The sequence below is a fragment of the Lemur catta genome, chromosome 1, assembly GCF_020740605.2.
Source record: "Lemur catta isolate mLemCat1 chromosome 1, mLemCat1.pri, whole genome shotgun sequence".
NCBI classification, from domain to species: Eukaryota; Metazoa; Chordata; class Mammalia; order Primates; family Lemuridae; genus Lemur; species Lemur catta.
This window is the reverse complement of record NC_059128.1, coordinates 122,845,767-122,871,536: the sequence shown is the minus strand read 5'-3', so window position 1 is coordinate 122,871,536 and position 25,770 is coordinate 122,845,767. Positions and strand designations below refer to the sequence as shown.

Here is a 25,770-nt window from a genome sequence, read left to right as displayed (position 1 = left end):
TCTGGTGATTTTTCCTCTTTTAAAATAATAATTTAAACTTCCATCTTTTCCCTGGAGTACTCTAATCACAGATTTACCTTTTCAGCATTATTTAAACATTATTCCCTGATTCCAAAGGCTTTTGTTTGACACTTAGGTTATTATAAAACAATTATTTCCAAAATGGAGAAAGCTAAATAAAATGAACAAGCACGAGAAATAAGCAGAGGACAAACAGCTGTCAGGTTAGAAGGACACATTCTGGAATTCTCTCTGCTTTCATTTTTCAAAAAACAGCTCTTATTGTACATTATAATAATGTCAAAACATTTCTGGAAGATGAACACATATATAACTGTGGCAATATTTAGATAACTAATACATATTATTAAAAACACATTTATGTCATGGCACTTTAGAACTAGAGAAACCTGGTACTTTATATTTTCCACTAATAACATATTACCTTATTACTGAATTTGCAACAAACAAAATTCACAATGCTAACAGTCTAACACAAATATTATTAATATTTTAGTGTATTGACTTCTAATTTCTATGCTTTTCTGTTTTGGTTTTTGTAATACCTGTCATTGTAGTGCATATATCATTTTTTACTCTGCTTTAAAAATGTACATTAGCTCCTCATACTCATGGGGGAATACATTCCAAGACCACCCCTGGATGTCTGAAACCACAGACAGTACCAAACCCTATATATCCCATACGTACATACCTATGATAAAGTTTAATTTATAAATTGGGCACAATAAGAGATTAACAGCAATAACTTAACAATAAAATAGAATAATTACAACAATATACTATAATAAAAGTTACATAAATGTGGTGTCTCTCTGTAAAAATATCTGACTGTACTGTATGTCAGGTAACTGAAAATGGGGTGGAGGCAGAGAAACCATGGAAAAGGCAAGACTACTGTATTTATGTATTAAACATTTGCTTCCATTGATACAGTCTTCAAAAACTATTTTTATAATACCATATTAGTATTTCAATTTAAAAAATGTAAGTACAAGCAAAAAGAAGAAGTTCAAACAGTAAAAAATAAAGGAGTATATGGAAAAATAAGTCTGATCTCATTCTAATCCAATTCCCCTCCTCAGAAGCAACAACTGTTTGCACCATTGTGATGCCCCTTTCAGAAACAGGTTGTGTGTATGTATATAAGCTAATGTGTAGAAATATGTTCTGTACCCTTCCTCCCCTCTCCAAACTGAAGCAGATTATACCTGCTGCTCTTTTTTCACTTAATGTATTTTTGAGAGTTCTCCATATCAGCACTTATCAAACATCTTCATTGTTTTTAAAGGTTGCATAGTATTTTAATGCATAGAACCATTATTTACTAACTTGCTGACAATTAGATCATTCTCAGCCTTTTGTTCTTACAGAGGTGCAGTGTGCATCCTTATACATACATCTTTGCTAACATGTGGAAGTCTATCTGCAGGATAAAGTCACAGTAAGAAATTTATGTGTCTATTTAAACTGTTTATGTATATTGCTAAATTCTCCTTCAAAGAAGTTGTACCAACTTATTCAACAATTATGAAAGTGCCTCAAAACCACTACTTGCATAAACTGCCACAGGAATTTTTTAATCAACTACCCCAAAACCTTAAAGATTCTAACATGGCTTACATATTTTTCTCAACTTTAGCTGAATATGCAAATACTGAATTTTGTTGAAATATATAAACCCTGACAATAAAATGAAAACCGAGCTTCACATCTCAAGGATTAGAAGAGTGATTGTTTATGGGCAGTCCCACTGACAAACTAGAAAAGGAGTCAGTTGTAAGAGACAGTGCTGCTGACCAGCATCACCAAAGGTGGGTATTGTGTTCAGAGAGCAGGACCCATTGGATGTTATCAATACATGCTTGCTATGAAAATGAAAACACAAATGGATTTCCTAATTGAAAAAAAAAAAACAAACCAGTTACAATAATAGGAGGAAAGAAATCCTACATATTTGAAAAAGTAGCCTTTAATTTTTTTTTCTTTTTAAGACATTACAAGTATACTTTCACGATAATTTTATAGTGTAAAAATCGTGCTCCTTTGTCTAACATGAAATGGTGTCTTGACTGAGGTGCTACCAGCTGAGGATCAGGTGAACCCAATTAACCCAATTTGTAACTTGTCCACACTAAGTGGTTTATTTTAGATGTACAATACTCCCTAAGTCCTTTAGGGTACAACATGGAAAAAACCATAAACAGGCTACAAAGGTCATAACATTAATTTTGCTGCCATTTTCATGCCTTAAGAAGGCATAAAAACTAGAAAAACCTTATCCTCTGGGAAGGAAGGCAAATCTGAAGCTAATTATGGTAGTTACTATCATAATACTGTTAAATTAAACACTGTGACCCTAGCTAAATTTATTTTGGTACCTTTTGTTAATGAGTAAAACTACTCAAGTAAGATTACTGCACCCTTGCATAGAGCAAAATGGTTCATCAGAAGAATAGTAGAAGTAACCACTCAAAAACCTGAATTTTCATTAACCTAAGGTTTAACTGGAAAGTTTAATGTATTAATAAGCATCCATGAATTCTTTTGGAAGAAAACGTTGTATTTGTTACAAAGTTTTATTTAAGAAGTAAAAAATTAACATAGGTAGAATAACCATTACTATTTATTTAAACCTTAAAGAAAATAAAGGGGGAATATATCTGAGTAGCTTCTTTTTCTGCATAAGTTTTTAAGAATCAAACTGCTTCGGGTGTTTGGAGGACAAGATGGTCCAGAGGCAACATCCAAGCTTAATGATTTCCTGCTAGTTCAGGTTCCTATGCCGCCTCACCAACACCTGGCCTGAGCACCAGGTGGGAGAGGAAGCTGCCTGATCTAGCACTTGGGAAGTATTTGCTGTGTTTGTTCTCTAGTGCCCTGAAACCGGAATCATACTCACAAGGGCTCTGATGGGTTCATTTTAATCCTTATAAATGCTGCAAGACAGAAATGGGAGCTGAGGGCAGTGAATGATGAGTATGAGTGGGTGGGGAAGGAAAATTAGGCAAGGAGAAGTACTATCAACATCTGTGTAGCATTAATGAGCATGGGAAGGATGAGTACGGAGCAATTACAAAAGAAAGAAAAAAGGAGTGGGAGGAAAAAAGGAACAATGGTAACATTTTAAAAGGAGAAATACTAGGTTATTAAGTATGGAATGTCCGATTTCCTTAAGTACTAAGTTTGACAGTTGGTATCTCTGACATTTCACTTTGACATTTCTTGTTTTTTTTCTTTTTTCATTGTGAAGGTACATCCTCATTCTTTCAAATGCACATTTTGGCTTGTGATTATCTTTCAAATATTTTTTTAGAGCAATTTTTGTAAAACCACGGATAAGTCAAAAATTCATGTTATTTTCAAATTTGAGTTCTGTTACAGAACCAGTGCAGCACAGACAGCTCGAAGTATCAACGGAATATTTAGGAAGGATGTGGCTAACGAACACACAGTACGTCAATGATTTGAGAAGTTCTATCCTGGTGATTTTAATCTTGAAAATGAGCCATGTGGGTGACCTGAGACCAAGGTGAGTAATGATGAGCTGAAAGCTGTAGTGGAAGCAAATCCATCTCAACCTACATGTGAATTAGTAGCAAAATTTGACATTACTATTCCAACAATATTGGACCATTTGAAACAAATGGGCAAGGCAAAGAAGCTATTAGTAGACAGATGGGTACCACATGAATTAAACAAGCATCAGAAGAGAAATCATTTCAAGGCTTGCCTTTCTTTGCTGTCACGACATAAAGGCACTTGTATCGGGACATTTCATATTTAATATAATTGGAAATTTCATATTTAATTACCTAACAGCATGTGAAGGGAAAAAAATCACTTAAATTCCAATTTCTTTAAATACCTCAGAAGATACAGAAAACCATTTAAGCACTAATTCTTCATGTACTCCACTGCAGTTAGAGAAGATGCTTACCGTACTTTTTGTGTACTGCTGATAGTCTTGATATCAGTAACTACTAATTGGTATCAATGGTCATGTTGCTGATCAACTGCAATAGTTTATTACAATTTGAGTTTAGATAAAGTTAAATACTTCAAGAGCATCTTTTATGTGTCTAAATTTGAAGTTAGCCTTAAAATAAAAATTTCTAGTTGTCGCTCCTTGTTTAGAAGTTTTACCTGACTGTTAGGCATTACCACAAAGGAGAGATGAGAAAAATAAGAGTGCCGAAGGCAACAGAGGACCATTTTCTTTTCTTTTTCTTTTTTTTTGGCAAAGATTTCTACAATGGTTTATTGTGGATACACAGGGATTCTGATTAAAAGGATATGACTAGCCGTGCTTTCCTGACCCTTCATTTTCATATATTTGATCACATTTCCCACAATCTATTTTTTTATAGAGCCACATATCAAACCAAATTTTGTACTGCAAATGTGTATATTTTCACATTAGCTGATGAAGCAACATTTCAAGCTCGTGCATGGTACCACAGCCTTGCCGGCCAACAGTCTACTTTCAAGAGGTAGCTATCTCTGTCTATGCAACAGTGGTTTTCAAATCAAATATTTCATTATATTATTTTATAAAAATGAATGGAGATAAAAAGATTTAAAAGGTTACATTTACGTAACCAAAAATATTGGCACCAAAAGTGAAAATATATAAATTGGACTATATCAAAATTTAAAATTTCTATGCATCGAAGGACAAAAATCAACAGGGTGAAAAGATGACCTATGGAATAGAAGAACATATTTGTAAGTCTGATAAGGGATTAACATCCGGAATATATAAAGAACTCCTATGACTCAACAACAAAAATAACCTGACTTTAAAATGAGCAAAGGACTTGCATAGACATTTCTCCAAAGATGAAATACAAGTGGCCAAAAAGCATATTAAAAGATGTTCAATATTACTAATTAGGAAAATACAAATCAAAAACACAATGAGTTATCACCTCACTCTCATTAGTATGGCCATTATAAAAAAAGAACACAACAAAAAACAGAAAATAGCACGTGTTGGTGAGGATATTAGAGAAATTGGAACTCTTGTACACTGTTGACAGAAATATAAAATGGTGCACAGCTACTATGGAAAACAGTGTGGCAATTCCTCAAAAAAATTAAAAATACATTTACCATATTATCTAGCAATTCCACTTGTGGGTATATATCCAAAAGAATTGAAAGCAAGATCTCAAAGAGATATATGCACATCCATGTTCACAGCATTATTGACAAGAGCCAAGAGGTGAGGCAACCCAAGTGTTCACTGACAAATGAATGGTTAAACAAAATGTGATATATACATACAACGGAATTGGGACACAGGCTATAACTTGGATGAACCTTGAGGATATCATACTAAGTGAAATAAGTCAGTCACAAAAGGACAAATACTGTACAATTCCACTTATATGATATATCATAGAAAAAGAAAGTAGAATGGTGGTTGGCAGGGGCTCGGGGCAGAGGGAAAGAGAGAGTTGTTGTTTGATGGGTACAGAGTTTCAGTTTTACAAAATGAAAAAATTATAGTTTGGTTGCACAGCAATGGGAATATACTTAACACGACTGAACTGTATACACTTAAAAATGGTTAAGATGGTAGATTTTATATTACATGTTTTTTACCAAAATAAAAAAAGTAAATGTGATTATACTAGTGATAAGAAGCATAGGTCTTGTAAACGACATCAATGTAAGCAAAAATGGCAATCATTCCGGATGTTTTAGGTGACAAATCTTTAAGCTTTATTGGAAGCACACTTGACTTAAGCCAGGTATTAAGTGCCAGACTGTGAAGCAAAATGATAAGATTAAAGAATATTTACAAAATATTTACACTAGGCATATATCTGTGTCAAAAAGAATATTCCTTTTGAATTGAACTAGTAAAAAATTGTTTTATTAGTTCTCTGGTAATGGAACACCTTATACATTAGGTTATTAAGTATGAAATGTCCAATTTCCTTAAGTATTTAATACTAAGTTTGATAGTTGATATCTCTGACATTTCACTTTGACACTTCTTTTATTTTTATTGTGAAGGTACATCCTCATTCTTTCAAATGCATGGTTTGGCTTGTGATTATCTTCCAAATTTTTTTAGAGCAATTTTTGTGAAACCATGGATAAGTCAAAAATTCATGTTATTTTCAAATTTGAGTTCTGTTACAGAACCAGTGCAGCACAGACAGCTCGAAATATCAACAAAGTGATTGGGAAGGATGCGGCTAATGAATGCAGAGTATGTCAATGGTTTTAGAAGTTCCACTCTGGTGATTTTAATCTTGAAAATGAGCCATATGGGTGACCTGAGACCAAGGAGGATAACGATGAGCTGAAGCTGCAGTGGAAGTGAATCCATCTCAACCTACATGTGAATTAGCATCAAGGTTTGACGTTACTATTCCAACATACTGGACCATCTGAAATAAATCAGCAAGGTCAAGAAGCTGGATAGATGCTTACCACATGAATTAAGTGAGCATCAGAAGAGAAATCATCTGGAAGCTTGCCTTTCTTTGCTCTCATGACATAAAGGCGAACCATTTCTACACCATGTTGTTACATGTGATGAAAAATGGATTCTTTTTGACAATTACAAGTGTATGGACACAGCTGAATAAAGATGAAGTGCAGAAACACAGTCCAAAACCAAGTATTCATCAAAAAAAGCTAATGGTACGTTTGGTGGTCTAGTGCTGGTATTATCCATTACAGCTTCATGAAACCTGGTCAACCAATTACAGTGGAAGTCTAGTGTGACCAATTGGACAAAATGATGAGGATTCTTGTGATTAAGCAGCTGAGATTGGTTACCAGACATAGGCCAATGCTCTTGCAAGACAATGCTTGACCACATGTCGCACACACAACACTGCTCAAACTACAGAGGGTGGACTTAGAAACTCTCTGTCCATCCACTGTGTTCACCAGACCTTGCACCAACTGACTACCACTTCTTCAGGCTTTGGACCACTTCTTGCAAGGAAAAATATTCAATTCTCAACAAACTGTGGAAAATGCCTTCAGGCTTCTTTGCTGTTGGCATAAAGAAACTACCGTTAAGATGACTAAATTGTGTCGACAGTTTAGGCTCATACTTTGATTAATTAATTGTATTGCTTCTTGTTTGAGGGATCATAAACTACACATTTGATTTGAAATCGGACATTTCATATTTAATGCCCTAAAAGCATGTGTCTATTTTTTGACTTTTATGCGCTGTATATTTGTGTATTTTTTTGAGGAACATATTTTATAAAAAGTAAATACTGCCTATACACAGGAAGTACTAGCCTAGGGCTCTTCAGGCCATGTAGGCTATCAACATAGCCACCCTGCAGATTCAGTCTGGTTAAATTTCTTTCTACATCCCTCGAGTATTTATCACTCTGTGTTTTCTGGTGAATGTATCAGAAAGGCAGGGGGTTTCCAAGTAATCTTGTTCATAGGGCTACCTTAATATTAGCAGCTGACAAAAACCCAGTGTTACAGAGAAAGTGCTTCAATGAATAACATCTCCTTAGCTTTGGGATGGTCCCTATCCCCCCTTCAAGGCACCCCCATCCCAGCCACCACCCTACTCACCAGACTCTAGCACTATCAGAAGTTATTGGCAATTTGTAGATCTTCTTGGGAAAATTATCTATTAAATTCTGTTGCCCAGTTTTTAATTGGGTTATTTTTCTTTTTATGATTTAGTTGTAAGAGTTCTTTATATACTCTGGATGCAAGTACCTTATCAGATATACCATTTGCAGTATTTTCTCCCATTCTGTGGGTTGTCTTTTTACTTTCTTGATGGTGTCTATTTGTGCTTCAGCACAAAAATTTTTAATTTTGATGAAGTCCAACTTACCTATTTTTCTTTAGTTGTTTTATGCTTTCGGTATTCATTTAAGAAACCATTGCCTAATGCAAGGTCATAAAGATTTCTACTCTTGTTTTACTCTAAGAATTTTATATAGTTTTATCTCTTAAATTTAGTTATTTGATCCATTTTTAGTTAATTTTTACCTATTGAATGAGGTAAAAGTCCTTTTTCACTCTTTGACATGTGGATATCTAGTTATCCTAAGACTATTGGTTGAAAAGACTATTTTTTCCTCCATTGAATTGTCTTGGCAGCCTTGTTGAAAATCAGTGTACCATAAATGTATTAATTCTATTCCACTGATCTATCTGTCAATTCTTACGCCAGCACCACACTATCTTGTTTATTGCAGCTTTGTAGTATGTCTTGAAATTGAGAAGTGGGAGTCTTCCAACTTTTTCTTTTTTAATACTGTTTTGGCTATTATGGATTCCTTGCATTTCCATGTAAATTTTAGCATCAGCTTTTCAATTTCTACAAAAAGAAGAATCTTGGATTTTCATAGAGATTGCACTGCATCTGTAGATCAATTTGGGAAGTATTGCTGCATGTTAAATCTTCCAATTCAGTAACATAGATGTCCTTCCATTTACTTAGGTCTTTAATTTTTCACAATAATGTTTTTCAGTTTTTGGTGTACAAATCTTATACTTTTGTTAAATTTATTTCTGGGTATTTATTCTTTTTGATGCTACTGTAAATGTAATTGTTTTCTTAATTTCACTTTCAGATTGTTCATTGCTAGTGTATATAAATACAATCTATATTTATAGTGATTCTGTATCTTTCAACTTGCTGAACTCATGTATTGATTCTAACAGTTTTTTAGTGGATTCCTTAATATTTTTTCATACAAGATCATGTCATCTACAAATATAGTTTTACTTCTTCCTTTCCAATCTGGATGCTTTTTAGCTTCTTTTTCTTGCCTACTTGTCCTGATTAGAACCTCTAACACAATGTTGAATAGAAATGGTAAGAGAACATATTCTTGTCTTTTTCCTGAACTTAGTGGGAAAGCTTTCAGTCTTTCACTATTAAGTATGATGTTAGCTGTGAGGTTTTCATAGATTCCCTTTACCAGGGTGAGGAAGTTCCCTTCTATTCCTACTTTGTTCAGTGTTTTTATGATAAAAGAGGGTTAGAATTATTTGTCAAATGCTTTTTGTGTCTATTAAGATGATCACGTGGCTTTTGTTTGTTATTCTAGTAAGACGTATTACATTGATCTATTTTCATGCACTGAACCAATCCTACATTCCTGAGATTTATCCCATTTGGTCTTGGTTTATCATCCTTTTTATATGTTAACAGATTAGGTTTTCTAGTATTTTGTTGAGGATTTTTACATCTATATTCATAAAATATACTGGTCTGTTATTTTCTCGTATTGTCTTCATCTGGTTTTATCAGGGTAATACTGGCCTCATGGAATGAACTGGGAATTATTCTCTCACAATTTTTTGGAAGAGTTTACGAAGGACTGGTGTTAATTATTCTTTAAATCTTTGGTAGATTTCACCATGAAGCTATCGCTAGGCCTGGGCTGTTTTGTTTTTGTGTGTAGGAAGTTTTTTGTTTTTAAATTATAATTCAATTGCTTTACTTGTTACAGGTTCAGATTTTCTATTTCTTCTTGAGTCAGTTTTGGTAGTTTTTGTCTTTTAGGAATTTGTCTATTTCATCTAAGTCACCTAATATTTTGGCATATAATTATTCCCTGTATTCCTTTATAATCCTTTTTTATTTCTGTAGAGTCATTACTGATTTTAGTAATTTAAGTGTTCTCTTTTTTCTTGGTCAGTCTAGCTAAAGGTTCATTAATTTTGTTGATCTTTTCAAAGAACCAACTTTTGCTTTTATTGATTTTTTCTATTGATTTTTATTCTCTATTTCATTTATTTGTGTTTTAATCTTTATTATTTTATTCCTTCTGCTTGTTTAGATTTAGTTTGCTCTTCTTTTTCTTGGTTCTTAAGGTGGAAGTTTATCAATCTGAGATCCTTTTTTTAAAAAATTAAGCATTCTACTTATCAGCCCTTTATCGGATGTGTAGCATGCAAATATTTTCTCCCATTCTGTAGGTTATCTGCTTGCTCTCGTAATACTTTCTTTGGCTGTGCAGAAGCTTTTTAATTTGATCAGGTCTCATTTATTTATTTTTGTTGTTGCTGTGATTGCCTTTGGGGTCTTCATAAATATTTGCCTAGGGCAATGTCTAGAAGAGTATTTACAACACTTTCGTCTAGAATTCTTATAGTTTCATGCCTTAGGTTTAAGTCTGTTATCCACCGTGAATTGATTTTTGTGAGAACTCAGGTAAATCAGCAAGAAAAAAATCAAACAACCCTATCAAAAAGTGGGCAAAGGACATGAATAGAAACTTTTCAAAAGAAGACAGAAGAGTGGCCAAAAAACATATGAAAAAATGCTCAACATCTCTAATCATCAGGGAAATGCAAATCAAAACCACAATGAGATATCGCTTATCTCCAATGAGAATGGCCTTTATCAAAAAGTCCCAAAATAACAAAGGTTGGCGTGGATGCAGAGAGATAGGAACACTCATACACTGCTGGTGGGACTGCAGACTAGTGCAACCTCTGTGGAAAGCAATATGAAGGTACCCTAAACAGATACAAGTAGATCTACCATTTGATCTAGCAATCTCATTACTGGGCATGCTGGATCAAAAGAACAAAAGATGTTGGTAATTTAATAGGAATTGCATTGAATCTATAGATTACTTTGGGTAGTATAGACATTTTAACGATGTTAATTCTTCCAATCCATGAGCATGGTATGGATTTCCACTTATTTACGTGTTCTGCAATTTCCTTCCTTAGCGTTTCATAGTTCTCTTTATAGAGGTCCTTTACCTCTTTAGTTAAATATATTCCTAGATATTTTATTTTCTTTGTTGCTATTTTGAAAGGTATTGAGTCCTTAATTTGGTTCTCCGATTGAATGGTATTGGCATATATGAATGCCTCTGATTTGTGTGTATTGACTTTGTAACCTGAGACATTACTGAATTCGTTAATTAATTCCAGGAGTCTCTTGGTTGAGTCCTTGGGGTTTTCCAGATACAACATCATGTCATCAGCGAAGAGTGAGAGTTTGATCTCTTCTGTCCCTATTTGGACACCTTTGAGTCTGCTCTCTTGTCTGATAGCTCTCGCAAGGACTTCCAATACTATGTTGAAAAGTAATGGGGACAGTGGGCAGCCTTGTCTGGTTCCAGTTCTGAGTGGGAATGCTTTCAATTTTTCCCCATTCAGTGTGATGTTGGCTGTGGGTTTGTCATATATGGCTTGTATTATTTTTAGGTAGGTCCCATTTATGCCTATGTTGTTAAGTGTTTTTATCATAAAAGGGTGTTGAATTTTGTCAAATGCTTTTTCTGCATCTATTGAGAGGATCATATGGTCTTTATTTTTGCTTCTATTTATGTGGTTAATTACATTTATAGATTTTCGTATGTTGAACCACCCCTGCATCTCTGGGATGAAGCCTACTTGGTCGTGATGAATTATTTTTTTAATCAGCACTTGGATACGATTTGCTAGGATTTTACTGAGAATTTTTGCATCTACATTCATGAGAGAAATTTGTCTGTAGTTTTCTTTTTTTGTTGCATCCTTTCCTGGTTTTGGTATCAATGTTATATTGGCTTGGTAGAATGTGTTGGGGAGAATTCCATCCTTCTCAATATTGAAGAATAGTTTACGTAGGATGGGCACCAGTTCATCTTTGTATGTATGGTAAAATTCAGGTGTGAACCCATCTGGACCAGGGCTTTTCTTTTTGGGAAGGTTTTTTATTGCTGTTTCAATTTCAGTTCTTGATATTGGTCTATTCAGGAATTCTGTTTCTTCCTGATTGAGCTTGGGAAGGCTGTGTGTTTCTAAAAATTTGTCCATTTCCTCCTCATTTTCCAATTTGTGTGCATAAAGATTTTTGTAATATTCATAGATAATGTCATGGATCTCTGTGGCTTCGGTTGTGATTTCTCCTTTTATGTTCCTGATGGAAGTTATTAAAGATTTTTCTTTTCTGCTCTTGGTTAGTCTAGCCAGTGGTGTGTCTATTTTATTTATCTTTTCAAAGAACCAACTTTTTGTTTTATTAATTTCCCTTATAGTATTTTTGTTGTCTTTTTCATTTAATTCTGATTTGATCTTAACAATTTCTCGCCTTCTGCTGGGTTTGGGGTCAGTCTGTTCTTCTTTCTCCAGCTCTTTGAGTCTATTCATTAAGTTGTCTATTTGCAAGTAGACCTACCATTTGATCCAGCAATCCCATTATTGGGCATATACCCAGAAGAACAAAAGTCATTCTTTAACAAAGACACCTGTACCCGAATGTTTATAGCAGCACAATTCACAATCGCAAAAATGTGGAAACAACCCAAGTGCCCATCAATCCACGAATGGATTAGTAAACTGTGGTATATGTATACCATGGAGTACTACTCAGCTATAAGAAATAACGATGATACGACATCTCTTTGGTTCTCCTGGAGAGAGCTGGAACCCATTATACTAAGTGAAGTATCCAAAGAATGGAAAAACAAGCATCACATGTACTCACCAGAAAACTGGTTTCCCTGATCATCACCTAAATGCACATCGGGGAAGGATACCAATTGGATATCAGACTGGGATGGGGGGTGGGGGGAGGGGATGGGTGTATGCCTACATGACGAGTGCGTTGCGCACCCTCTGGGGAATGGTCATGCTTGAAGGTGCAGACCCGGGGAGGTGGGGGGGGGAGGGGATGGAGGTATGACTACATGATGAGTGCCAGGCGCACTGTCTGGAGAATGAGAACGGACGTGCTTGGGACTCTGACTCGGGGGGATGGGCAGGACATGGACAATGTATATGACCTAAACTGATGTACCCCCATGATGAGCTGAAATAAAAAAAAACAAAAAACAAACAAAGAAAAAAGAACAAAAGACATTCTATAAAAAAGACATCTGCACTCGAATGTTTATGGCAGCACAATTCAGAATTGCAAAGATGTGGAAATAACCCAAGTGCCCATCAATACATGAGTGGATTAATAAAATGTGGTATATGTATACCATGGAGTACTATTCAGTTATAAGAAACAATTGTGATATAGCACCTCTTGTGTTTTCCTGGATAGAGCTGGAACCCATTCTACTAAGTGAAGTATCCCAAGAACGGAAAAATAAGCACCCCATGTACTCATCATCAAATTGGTTTCACTGATCAACACCTAAGTGCACATATAGGAATAACATTTATCGGGCATTGGGCAGATGGGAGGGGAGAGGAGGAGAGGGGTATATACATACATAATGAGAGCGATGCACACAGTCTGGGGGATGGACACGCTTGAAGTTCTGACTCAGGTGGGGCAAGGGCAATATATGTAACCTAAACATTTGTACCCCCATAATCAGCTGAAATAAAAAAAATTAAGCATTTATATGTAAATTTCTCTAAACATTGCTTTTTTAAGTTGCACGCCATCTATTTTGGTATGTAGTGTTTTAGGTTAATTTATCTCAAGGTATTTTCTGATTTCTCCTGTGCCTGCCTTGACTCTATTATTTAGGAGTGTATTATTTAATTTCTACATATTTGTATATTTCATAAATTCCCTTTTGTTACTTATTTCTAACTGTAGTCTATATCGTGATCAGAGAGCATACTTTGTAAAATATCAATCCTTTTTGTAAGCATTGAGGCTTGTTTTTGGCCTAATAGTATATCCTGGAGAATGTTCCATATATGCTTGAAAAGAATGTGTATTCTGCTCTTTTTGAGTGGACTGTTCTATAGATGTTTGTGAGGGCTAGTTGGTTTATAGTGTTGGATCTGGGAATAGAGCCTAAGCTATTCCGGCATATTCAAGAGGCTGCTCATCTTTTTAAGTGTTCATCATGCCAGGTAATATCACCCTAATGGTAAGAAGGGGTATGCACAGTAAGACACTCAGTCTGGATTTGCTCTTAAACACATCTATTCTGAAGAACTCTAAGGAAAGCAAAGAAGGAAGTAAATGTTGCCATCCTATTTTTCCTGATTAATTTCATATCTATCTCATGGGCCTGTTTTAAATAAATGACTATAAAGTACTCTGCTTATGAAAAAATGTATACAAGTATACAGTGAAAATAATGTTATTTAAAACCACTAATGCTGAAACTTAGTCTGCTCAAGTAATTTTTGAAAGAAAGAAATTAAGACAACTACATCACCGTGCAAAAATTATCTAACAAAATACCTCTTACTAGTCTTGCCTGAGGTTTGTGGTTATTTCTGTCAAAATGTCCAGAAGATAAAATTTATTGACTTCCTTCAACACTCCTAGAAAAGAAAACTGGATTTTCAAACTTTTAGGAGAAAACTACAAAACAATATTATTTGCATATCATTAAGGCCACATCTACATTTTTTGAAAAAAATGACACAGTATTCAGGATCTTAAGCAAAATCCACAAAGGTATTTGCCTTATCCTACTATATAATATAAAAGTTTACCATTTTAGTAAAGTACAAAGATTTCTTAAAACATACATGGATATGACTTAAATACTATTGATTTATTTGAAGTTACAAATCCAAAGAAATACTTAAATTTTGTTTCTGATTATTATGTAATCAATACTCAGCACCTTCACATATAGTTTCCATGACCTGGTACTAAATCATTGCCATTTTTACTTGGGCAACAGGAAAATTACATAACTCTCCAAATATATCAAAATTTTCTAACTGAATAAAATGTAGAGCTCCTTACTCCAGGCTGAGATTATATATTTCTAAAAAATAGAATCTAAAACCCAAATTTAACACCTGAAGTAATAAATCTATCTTTTACTAGTCCTCATTCCTAATCCACTCTCCATCCCGAACAGCTATCCTATGTGCCCTCTTGTTGAATGCAATAAAAACATTTTATTTTTTAATTCTGCATGGTGAATCATTTTCAAACTTGTAAGGCACTGTGTTAGTGATAAAAAGGTGCTTCCATCTCAAACTAATTACACTAACTCCGTAATCTAACCAAGTCAGAAAAAGTTAAGTATTGTAAAGGTATTTCAGAAGCAGCCATGGCTTATGCAATCATGGTAACCACCATGGAGCACAGACCTAAATCTAAAAATATACTTTCAAGCTGGTATGTCATGCCTTCTTCTAATTTTGATAACAACAAAATATCCACACAAGTATGGTGCATACAGAGATGCAAAGAGATCTTTTAATTATCTTCATGACCAAAGTAACAGTCATGGCAGGAATTTATTCTTTGCATGGTTTGCCTGGCCAGATCTTCCTTTATATTAGTTCCTGAGGACTGAAGCTCCCTAGGTTCAGCTGGGCACTTTGTGAGAAGCAAGGTCCCGAAGCTCTCGGCATTCTGCCCATGTCTTGGGCAGTCCGGATGCGTAAAGACTTAAGGCTTTCCTGGGGGTCTAGAGTACTATCACCATGTGTGGGAGTGGGGAAGAAGAGTCATCCAAGGGAATAGGCACAGGAAAGAGGAAAGATCATATTTAAAGGCAGTAACTGATGGGTGCTTACTTAGGAAGAGAAAAGAGCACTATGCTTCAGCAAATGTTTAGATTCCTATAGTAGTTCAGTCGATGTCCAGAAGGATCTGGTAAGACAGGACATCTTTTCCTCCACTCTCAGGATAAGCGTCCTATAGCCACAGGTGGGCAAAGAGGCAAAGATATAGTAGAAAAAGGCTATGGGCAAGTTCCAGATCTGATAAGAATGGGAAAAAAATATATATTCAGTATGAAAGATTCTTAGCAAGGGTTTGGTAGCATGAAGGATGGAGACATAATCTTACAAAGGGAGCAGAAAACACTTTTATCAGTTATTACTGATATACTACTCCCTTTTGAGGACTATTGGTTTAAACAGATTCTTTATTGGTATATTGGCAAAAAATACTTATATCTATAGAAACACATTATCCTTTTATCTACAGCATTCTTGATAAAAACGGTAAAAATATTTAGTATGTTTTTTAAGATTGTTGTGCAAATATTCTGTTGATCCTAGGCCAATTCTAGATTAATAGAGTTAAAATTAAAGCTATCATAGTCAATGTACCTTTTCTATCAAAAATCAAGACTAAAATTTTATGTATTCTAGAATAGAAAACGTCCAGGAGAATCACTACAAAAAGTATCAATACCTTACAGCAATGTGGTTTAAGCGAACAGAAATTTTCATATTTAAAAAAAATATGAAAAAAGAAATACATATATGCTTCATTTATGACTCACACTTCTCAAGTTACATTAAATAAAAATTTTAATTGGGTAAGGGAAAATAATTGTCTGGGAACATTAAAAAGAAGATGGAGGTCATTTTTCATTCAAATGAGAACATCTACCTATTATTTAGTAAAAGTTTCTAAAAAAGTATAAAGTTTTAGTCAAAGGTCCTTTCACCAAATAAAATGTATCCTGCAGTACTAGTAGAGTTGCAATATCCAGCATTTTTCTCACCATTTATTTAGTGAATACCTGTGGGGCAAACACTCAGCAAGATAACATGTGACGTACCAGATGACTTCTTCAATAAAAGAATTTAAATCAATATAAATGTTTGCTTTTTAAAAATGTGTTTAAAATTTTCCACAGTATAACATCTCATGCCTTCTTTGTCTCTTTCTCTGCTTTAATACTGACCTCATTCTCAGAAGAAATGGACGCACAACAGGGGAGCTGCATCTAGAGCAGCCCAAGTCCTTCTTAGCGTCCTATAAATTCTCCTCTTCTCAAGCAGCACCCAGAGTAGGGTATCTGTGGTCCACTAAGAAGCCCATTGCCCAGGTTACTTCTGGATTCACAAGGGGCACCCTCCTTGATGACTATAATAAACCTTCTCTCCTTAACTCCTCAAACTCAGATGCTGCACTCCTCTTCACGCGCTCTCTCCAGACCACCTCAGCCCCATTCTGGAGAAAGCAGAAGTTATGGGATGGAAAGTCACTCACCTTCACACTATCACACATTACCTACCTAAGTGCCTCCAGTCCTTCCTACTCCTGATGCAATCCAGTAGAGGGGTGCCCTCCGCCTTCTCAAGGCCAGGCCCTCTGCCTAGGATTCAGATTCCATTCTCTCCTGTTTTCCCAACAATGTGAAAATATTATTCCTTCTTTTGGTTATATAGTCAACTGCTTTTTAAACAGATATTTTGCATTGGCTTTTAAACAAAACCCTATTTTCTTCCATTAAAACAACAACAAAAACAAAACCTTCTGGCCCCACATTTTCCCCCAGCTATAGCCCACAGGCCTATCTAGACGCTCTGTTTCAAATGAACTTCTCTACAGAGTTGCCTAAATGTTCTTACTTCATTTCCTCATCTCCTGTTCCCTCCCCATAGAGTCCTAATGCCCAACATGCCACTCCTCCAAGACTGCTTCTGCCAAAGTCATCCACAGATGCTGTGCAGTCATCTTACCTGACATCTTAGCAGCAAAACAACTGCTGTTCATTATCTCCTTCTTTTTTTTTTTTTTGTTGAGACAGAGTCTCACTCTGTTGCCCAGGCTAGAGAGCCGTGGCATCAGCCTAGCTCACAGCAACCTCAAACTCCTGGGCTCGAGCAATTCTCCTGCCTCAGCCTCCCGAGTAGCTGGGACTACAGGCATGTACCACCATGCCTGGCTAATTTTTTCTATATATATATATATGTTTCTAGCTGTCCGTATAATTTCTTTTCTATTTTTAGTAGAGATGGGATCTCGCTCTTGCTCAGGCTGGTCTCGAACTCCTGAGCTGAAACAATCCGCCCGCCTCGGCCTCCCAGAGTGCTAGGATTACAGGCGTGAGCCACTGCGCCCGGCCCATTATCTCCTTCTCAACACCCTCTCTTCTCATACCTTACATGAACCAGAAGCCCTTGGTTTTCCTTTCTGCCTTTCTGGCCATCAAATACCTGGAGCACCTCAAGGTAAACATCATGTCTCATTTTATATTCTCTCCTTAGGATATCTCATCCATATCTACATCTTTATCAGATCAACATAGATAAAAACAAAAATTTGTTTGTATTTTTTAGTCCAGACCTCTTCTCTGAGCTCCAGACCTATGCATCTGTAGACCTGTATCTGTCTACACTTGCAGTGTACAGAGTGCTAAGGAGCACAGGCTCTGGAGGTGGAATGCCTGGGTCCAAATCTTGTTTCCTCCATATAATAACTGTTTGACTTTGGCCAACTCTCTTAACTTTTTGGTGTTTAGATGTCCTTAGCTAAAAAATGCATATAATAACTGTAAATGCTTTAAAAAGATTAGCTATTATCATTACTATCTGACATTTCCTTTTGGATAACTCAAAGCCATCTGAAATGCTGTACAACCAGAATGGAACGTGTGATTTTCCCAAAATGTGATCCGCTTTTGGAATTCCCTATCTCACTGGTTAAATGTTCTAATCAGAAGTCTAGTAGTTATTCTTGATGCAGTTTTTCTTTCTTTTCCCATTTTTAATATAACATTATCTGTTTAGATTTACTGATTAAATCTATCCTGTTTTCTATATCTCTTCTACCATCACTGTACCCCAAGCTCCATCCTGCCCCGCGCAGAAAAGTGTGGCCTCCCAACGAGTCAACATACTCTCTACCCCAAAGCACATTCCACACTGCAGCCAAAATGATCTTTTCATACTGCAAATCTAGTCAAGTCAATTTCATGATTAAAACCTTTTATTGGCTTCTTTTGGCCTTACTATAAGCTCAAATCTTGATAAATATCGCCTAAAAAGCCCTATATGGTCTGATCTCTGCTTCCCTCTCCAGTATAATTTTATACCATATATTCTCTTGGTTCTCTCAGCCCATTCTACACTGGCTTTATTGCAATTCCGCATGCTTGCTTTGCTCCTTCCTACCACAGGATCTTTGCACATGCCCTTTCCTCTCTTTAAAATGCTATTTCCTCCTCCTCTTCTCCTAGTTAAATCCTATTCATGTTTCATATTTCTGCTTAAATATAACCTCCTTAGGGAAGCTTTCCTGGCTTCCCAAATGAGGCCAAATATGTTTATTATAGGTATTCACTGCTCCGTAACTTTCTTTCAGGGCAGAGAAAGGGAAAGTACATTAGAAAGGGGGTGGGGAGGAGAAGAGAAGTATTTCTGAATTTAAAGAATACGCAATAATTTAGTTGAAAAAGCAAACACAGGCACAAGGGTAAGGAGAGTTATTTGGGTAACAATAGGCTGTATGAATAGAGCTTGTTGAATAATCACAGGGTATATAAAGGAAAAAAACTGAATAGCAAATCTGTTGGAATCAGGACAAGACCCTGTCTTGCATGTCCAACCTTGCAGTTTTTACTAGAATGAGTTAAGGAATAAAATGCTCTTTTCTTCTTCCTACTGGAAATATATTTTCAGTATACAGGTGATGATTTACCTGGTCTCAGTATGTTAAGTCACAGACATATCCAATCTAAAGGACTAAAATGACAAAAAAGGTATCTATGATTTTAATTAATAGGTTAACTTTGATGTCTTTTAAATTGGTATTTTACATATCTTCACATTTTATGTGAGTAAATTAAAAATCAAAATAGATTTTGATGAAATAATATTCAACAATAAAAAAGAACTAATTATTGATACATACAGCTTGGATGAATCTCAAGGAAATTATACTGAATGAAAAAGTCAAATCCAAAAGGTTACATCTCTAAGGTTCCATTTAAATAACATTATTAAAAAATTATGGAAATAGAGAACAGATTAGCAATTGCGAGACATGAGGGACCAGGTTGAGGGGTGGGAAGGTAGGTGAGTGTGGTTAAACAAGGCCAACATGAGGATACCTTTGTGACGGAGATGTTCATTTTGACTGTGGTAGATACGAGAAGCTACACATGTGATAAAAATTGGACAGGACTAAACGTACATATTAATACATATCAACGAGCTCAAGAAAAACCACAGAAATCTGAATAATCCAGATTGCATCAATGTTAATGTCCTGGATATTACCTTTGGGGGGAAATTGTGTAAGTGATACATGTATATTATTTCTTATAACTGCATGTGAATTTATAATTATCCCAAACTTAAAAGTAATTAAAAAGTAGCTTTAAACTGCTTTTACTATATTCTCAAAGATAGTTATTATATTACTTAACCCTAACTACAGATTTCCAATTTTTTAAAGGAAGTCTTCCTCCAGTTTCTCTACATTCTATCTTTCTTAGTGTCAGACGATGGAGAAAGGGAGATTTAGGCAGAGAAATGTCTTGAGGTTGTAATGAACATAATAAAAAAGTAATATTTTAAAGTGTAAATCTTGAAATTTACTTGAAAGTTTGAGATCATAATTACATAAACAACTATTTATGACCTAAGAAAATCTGCCTCCTTTGGTATTTTGAAGCATTAAAAAAACCACATTTAAATTACAAAGCTCACACACTTGTTTATGCAGCTGGTCTTTTTTAAAATTGGGGAACTTTAAACCTACAACTCTAATAGGCTTACTGGTGACACCCGGATCTTTTGAAAAAGAAATGAAATATCATAAATCATTTGACAGTTCTTAAGCTTAGATTTTTATAATCACTCAGACTCTTTAAAAATAAAAAGCAATATGAAAGGATAGGATCTTGTTTTGTGCCCTATACAGTTTAAGCTAGAAAATAAATCATACTATTAAATGTCATTTAGAACCCTAACTTCAATACTTAGTATTAAATTGGCATAATATTCATGGTCATTCCTATGAGAATTCATGCAAGTAGGGTAGCTTTTCTTACAAAATATTGCAGAACTCTGGCATTTCCTGTGACAGATGAAGCAATAAGGCTTTGGAATTGCAACTGTTTATATTTAAATACTTCATATAAGCAACCAGATTGTCATCTTGCTGGATATCTAGCCTTATGAATTTATTACGAAGAGTAAAAGTTTAGGATAAACCCTTTTAATTTTAAGTTACAGATTTGGGACTACATTGTAGCTACAGAGTTCAACCTTTATTTTCTGGCAAGTTGATTTAATGAAAAATATTCACAGATTTTTGCAGGAAATGTTGAGATGAAAAATCTACAAATACCTTGAAAATGTTGAGGATTCAAGAGAAGAACAGTTAAGATCTAGGTGTTAGCCACAGCATCCTGAGAATCTTTATCATAGTTAAGTTTCAAGAAAATGAATTGTGGAATACATTCTCCATGACTTTGTCATCAGGTAACTTCAATGACGGGCAAAAAATCAGTTCAATTCATAAAAATCTGCCTTTAGAAGTCATCTGCACCAGCATTAGTGGAGGGATGTCAGAGCTGGGCCCTCCTGGTTGCCTGGAACATCATATTTCAAAAGAATGCTACTGAAGGAGACTCATTCCAAGAGCTTCTGTCTTTCCTGATGGTTTCATTTACCCTTCACGTGAGTGAAAATTCATAATTTTCCTCCTAATGCAACAGTAGCACAACTTCTGAGAAATGAGTCTCAGAAGATTGACATTGTACCTATATAAATTGTAACCATTTTGGATTTCAGTAGTTTTTCTAATTCATTTTTAAAATACAGCTACCAAAACTGTAGCCTCCAAATAAGGGCTTAACTAATGTCACATCCATATCAGCCTATGTACAGGCATTTGATAAACACTTGAATGAATGACCAAATTAAAGACATCAGAAAGCCTACTTCTAACATTTTATGTATCATATTGTTGGTACTGAAGTACATTTAAAGATTAATTTTAAAATGTACATTTTCTTAAGAAATTATTAAATACTGAATACACACCAAACAATATTTTCAACATATATGTTAAATTATAAAGAAACATAATAAAATGAACACCTGTTTTCCCACTAGCCAATTTATAGAACATTACTCACTACTTTGAAGTCCTCTTTACGGCGTTGCCCATTCCAATTCCAATCCTTCTCCCCAACTATCTTAATTTTTTTCTTTGCTGTCCTTTATAGGGTTACCACATGTATCCCTCATCAATATATGGTTTAATTTTATAAGATTTTGGAATGGAATTATATTTGTTTAAATCATATTAGAAGTACTCTTCTGTTACTTGCTTATATCATATATCATTCAACATTCTGTTCCTAAGATTCATCCATGATGATATGTTTGAATATAACACAATTTATGTCTTCTCCTGTTGATGGATATCTGAGTTGTTTCCAGTTTTCTGGAACATTCTTATATATGTTTCTCCATGCAAATTTGCAAGAGTTTCTATGCCTCAGAGTAGAACTGCTAGGTTGATATATGCACAACTTATTAGATAATGACAAGTTGTTTTGTATGACTGACCTAATTTATACAAACACTAACAGGGTAAGACAGTGTAGGATGCTCCACTTTCTTGTCAAAATTTTTGTCAGTCTAATGGATATAAAATAGTACCTCCTTGTGGTATTTCTTAAAGCTCTTATTCTTTCTTGAGGTAAAATTTACATAAAAGGAAATGCACAAATCTTAAGTGTACCATTCTATGAGTTTTTACAAATGCATATACCTTGTAATTCAAATCATTATCATCACCCCAAAGTTAGTTCCTTCATAACTTTCCCAGGCAATCCCTGTCCCATCCCCTGGAAGAAATCACTGTTCTGATCCTTTTCCCTCACAAATAAATCCTGCTTGCTTTTTAACTCCGTAAAAATGGAGTATGCATTCTTTTGTATAAGACTTTCAGTTAGTATAATGAGGTTCATCTATGTTGTTGCAGGTATCAGTATTTGTTCCCTTTTATTGTTTAGTATTTCATTTTATGAATAACCATAGTCTGTTTATCCATGCCCTTACTGATGGACACCTGGCTGTTCCAGCTTCTGACTAGTATGAATAAAGCCATTATGTATACATACTATCTATGTACGTAGCATCTTTTTTTTAGTGGACTTATATTTTGATTTCTCTTGGCTAAATACCTAAGAAGAACTGCTGAGTTACTGGGGGTGGGTGGGGGTGAGTAAGTGTATGTTTAACTTTGTAAGAAACTTCCAGATCTTTTTTCTAAAGTAGTTGTACCATTTAACACTCCCAATACAATTTATAAGAATTGCAGTTGCTCAAGATCCTAACTAATAATCTATTTAAATTTAGCCCTTCTGGTGGGTTACTTATTGTTGTTTTAACTTACATTTCCCAGATGATAAATGATGCTGAGCATATGGTTCCTGAAGATCTTCTATTGTGGAGTGTCTGTGTTATAAAGCACCTTTTCAAATCATTTGTCCCCTCCTCCCATTTTTTTTTGTTTCTGATTCACCTTTCTGTTACGGAGTTATATAAATTCTTTATCTATGTAGTCCTTTGACAAAACATATTTTGCAAATATTTTTCCCAGTCTGTGGCTTGTCTTTTTGTGTTCTTAATGGTATCTTTTGATGAACACAAGTTTTTTTTTGATGAAGTCTAATTTGTAAATCTTTTCTCTTATTGTGATCACTTTCTACGTCTTAAGAAATCTTTGCCTTCCTGTAAGTCATAAAGATATTCTCTGATGGTTTCTTCTAAAATCCTTATGGTTTTAGCTTTACATCCAGTAATATGATCCATCTCAAATTGATTTATGTGCATGGTGCAAGGTAGGAATTGAGATTTATTTTTTTCCATATGCATATCCAGTTGTTCCAGCACCATGTATTGAAAAGCTTCCCTTTCCCTACTGGGTTGCTTTGGATTTCTGTTAGAAATCAAGTAAGTGTGGGTGCACTCTAGTTGCTATTCAGATGCATTGGTCTATCTGTTGATCCCTGGGGCAGCACTATGCTGTCTTGGTTACTGCAGATTTACAGTTATGGTACAAAGGCAAGCCTTCCAACTATATTTTTAAGATAGTTTTGAATATTCTCATTCTTTTACATTTCCATATAATTTTTAGAATTGGCTTGCCAATTTTACAAAAAAGGCTGTGAGATTATCGTAGGGATTATGTTGAATCTATAGATCAATTTGGGGAGAAATGTCATTTAATTGAGTCTTCCAATCCATGAACATGGCATCTCTTTTCATTTATTTAGATCTTCTTTAATTTTTCTCAGTACTGTTTTGTTGTTTTCAACATACACATTTTGCATGTCTTTTGTTAAATTTATTCCTAAATGCTCTACTTTTATTAAAAATAGAAAATAGGTTTATTATTGATAATCTCAATTAAAATACTCCTTTCTTAGGGCTTCTCTATCATATTAAATATTTTCTCTCTTTGGAAATATTAAATACATCAAAATTGTGAATAATTTTGTTTACTAGTTCACGGTACATTCTCTATTGTAAATAAGATAAGAATTTTGAAAAATGAGACAAGGACTCTATAACATGGCAGTAAAATAAAGGAATGGATAAAGTCTAACAACATACATGCTGGAAATGGGATCAGGAAATCTTTATAATCCACTTATACTTTATGTATATTCTATGATGGGGCAAGAAGATTGTTAACTATATGATCACTTCAGTCTGCAGTTGCATTGGGACTTTAGGCATGTTACCTAACTGATCCAAAGCCAATTCTTTTTTGAACTCTGGCCCACTTAGTCTTGACCTGGGGTTTCAAGAAGAGAAGAGTGGGAGGTATTAGCTTTGACTTTTGAGAAGGTGTAACATAAGCTCTTTGTCTTCTGCTGGAGACAGGCCTGTATCCAAACTCTAAGGTTTCCCACTTGGCCTTCTTTCTATTGCAACTTGTTAGTAGTTTCACATCTTCTACTTCACTGTTGCTCCTTTTCTTCATTTTCTGCTGCTTCTTGACACCACTAATTTTATTTTCCATATCTTCACTATCTTATTCTTCAGACTTCCGTATTTATGAGCATCAAAGAGTGAATGGGTCAAATTCTCTATCATTGCCACTGCAGTCCTAAGGGCATCCTCTTCATCTTTGGCCTTTGCTTGCCTCCTGATGCCTTCTCTTCGGCTTCCCTTTTTAAAGTCTTTCCTCCATATGCTTTGTCTTAACCTTCTTCTGTACTGTCAAATTTGTCCTTTTCCCAAAGCCTTTCTTCTGCTTTTTCAAGGTTTATACCCCTATAGTCCTCTTCCTTAGAATCCTTTATGATAAATTTCTGCATTGGTGGCCACTGATGAACCTAACCTATCTCCCTTTATCAGTAAGCATTATTTTCTTATTCACTTAAAATTTCTCATTATTTGTTTGTTTCTGTGATTTTGGTCACTTTCCTCTTGTCACTGGATTTAGACTTTTTTAAATTTTATAATGCATTCTCTTTAAAGCTCATACCAAACATACTGCACCACATTGGGACCACCTTCTTCCTCCTCATCTTTGTTCATGCACTTAATAGGAATTTCCTTGATTTTCTGTGTCTCATCAGCATTAGGAGCAGACTGAGCATGAGACACCTTTGTTTTTACCACTTTCTCTTCCATTTTCCCCTCCTGATCTGCCTCCCTTCCTCCTCCTTTCCCCCCTTTTCCTTACTAATACCACTGACCAGCTCGTTCTCTTCCTCTCCCACTTCTGGTATCTTTCCATCTTACTGAACATATTCTCATTGAAATAGGCTCTAACTACATGGTGAGTGCCAGGCACACTGTCTGGGGAATGGACACACTTGAGGCTCTGACTCAGGGGGATGGGCGGGACACGGACAATGTATATAACCTGAGCTTTTGTACCCCCATGAAGAGCTGAAATTAAAAAAAAAAAAAAAAGAAATAGGCTCTAAATTCCTCCACTGAGTCACTGGTGAGGGATAGAGCCCTAGGATCATCAACAATTCTTCAGTCAGTTGTTTCTATATTTTCTGAAGAAATCTTATCCAAGGTGTCATAGCAAGACCACAGACACAGCATATTCAGGTAGAGGGTAGAGGAAACTTGTTCAAACCAAATACTTATCCATTCTTTATCAGATATAGT

The 25,770-nt window shown here is 35.1% G+C and overlaps 1 protein-coding gene across 9 annotated transcripts in view; it reads right to left on the bottom strand.

Moving 5' to 3' along the window:
- Positions 1-25,770, bottom strand: part of ZNF438 (zinc finger protein 438) — a 168,788-nt gene that overhangs the window by 42,731 nt on the left and 100,287 nt on the right. The gene's annotated exons all lie outside the window — the stretch shown is intronic.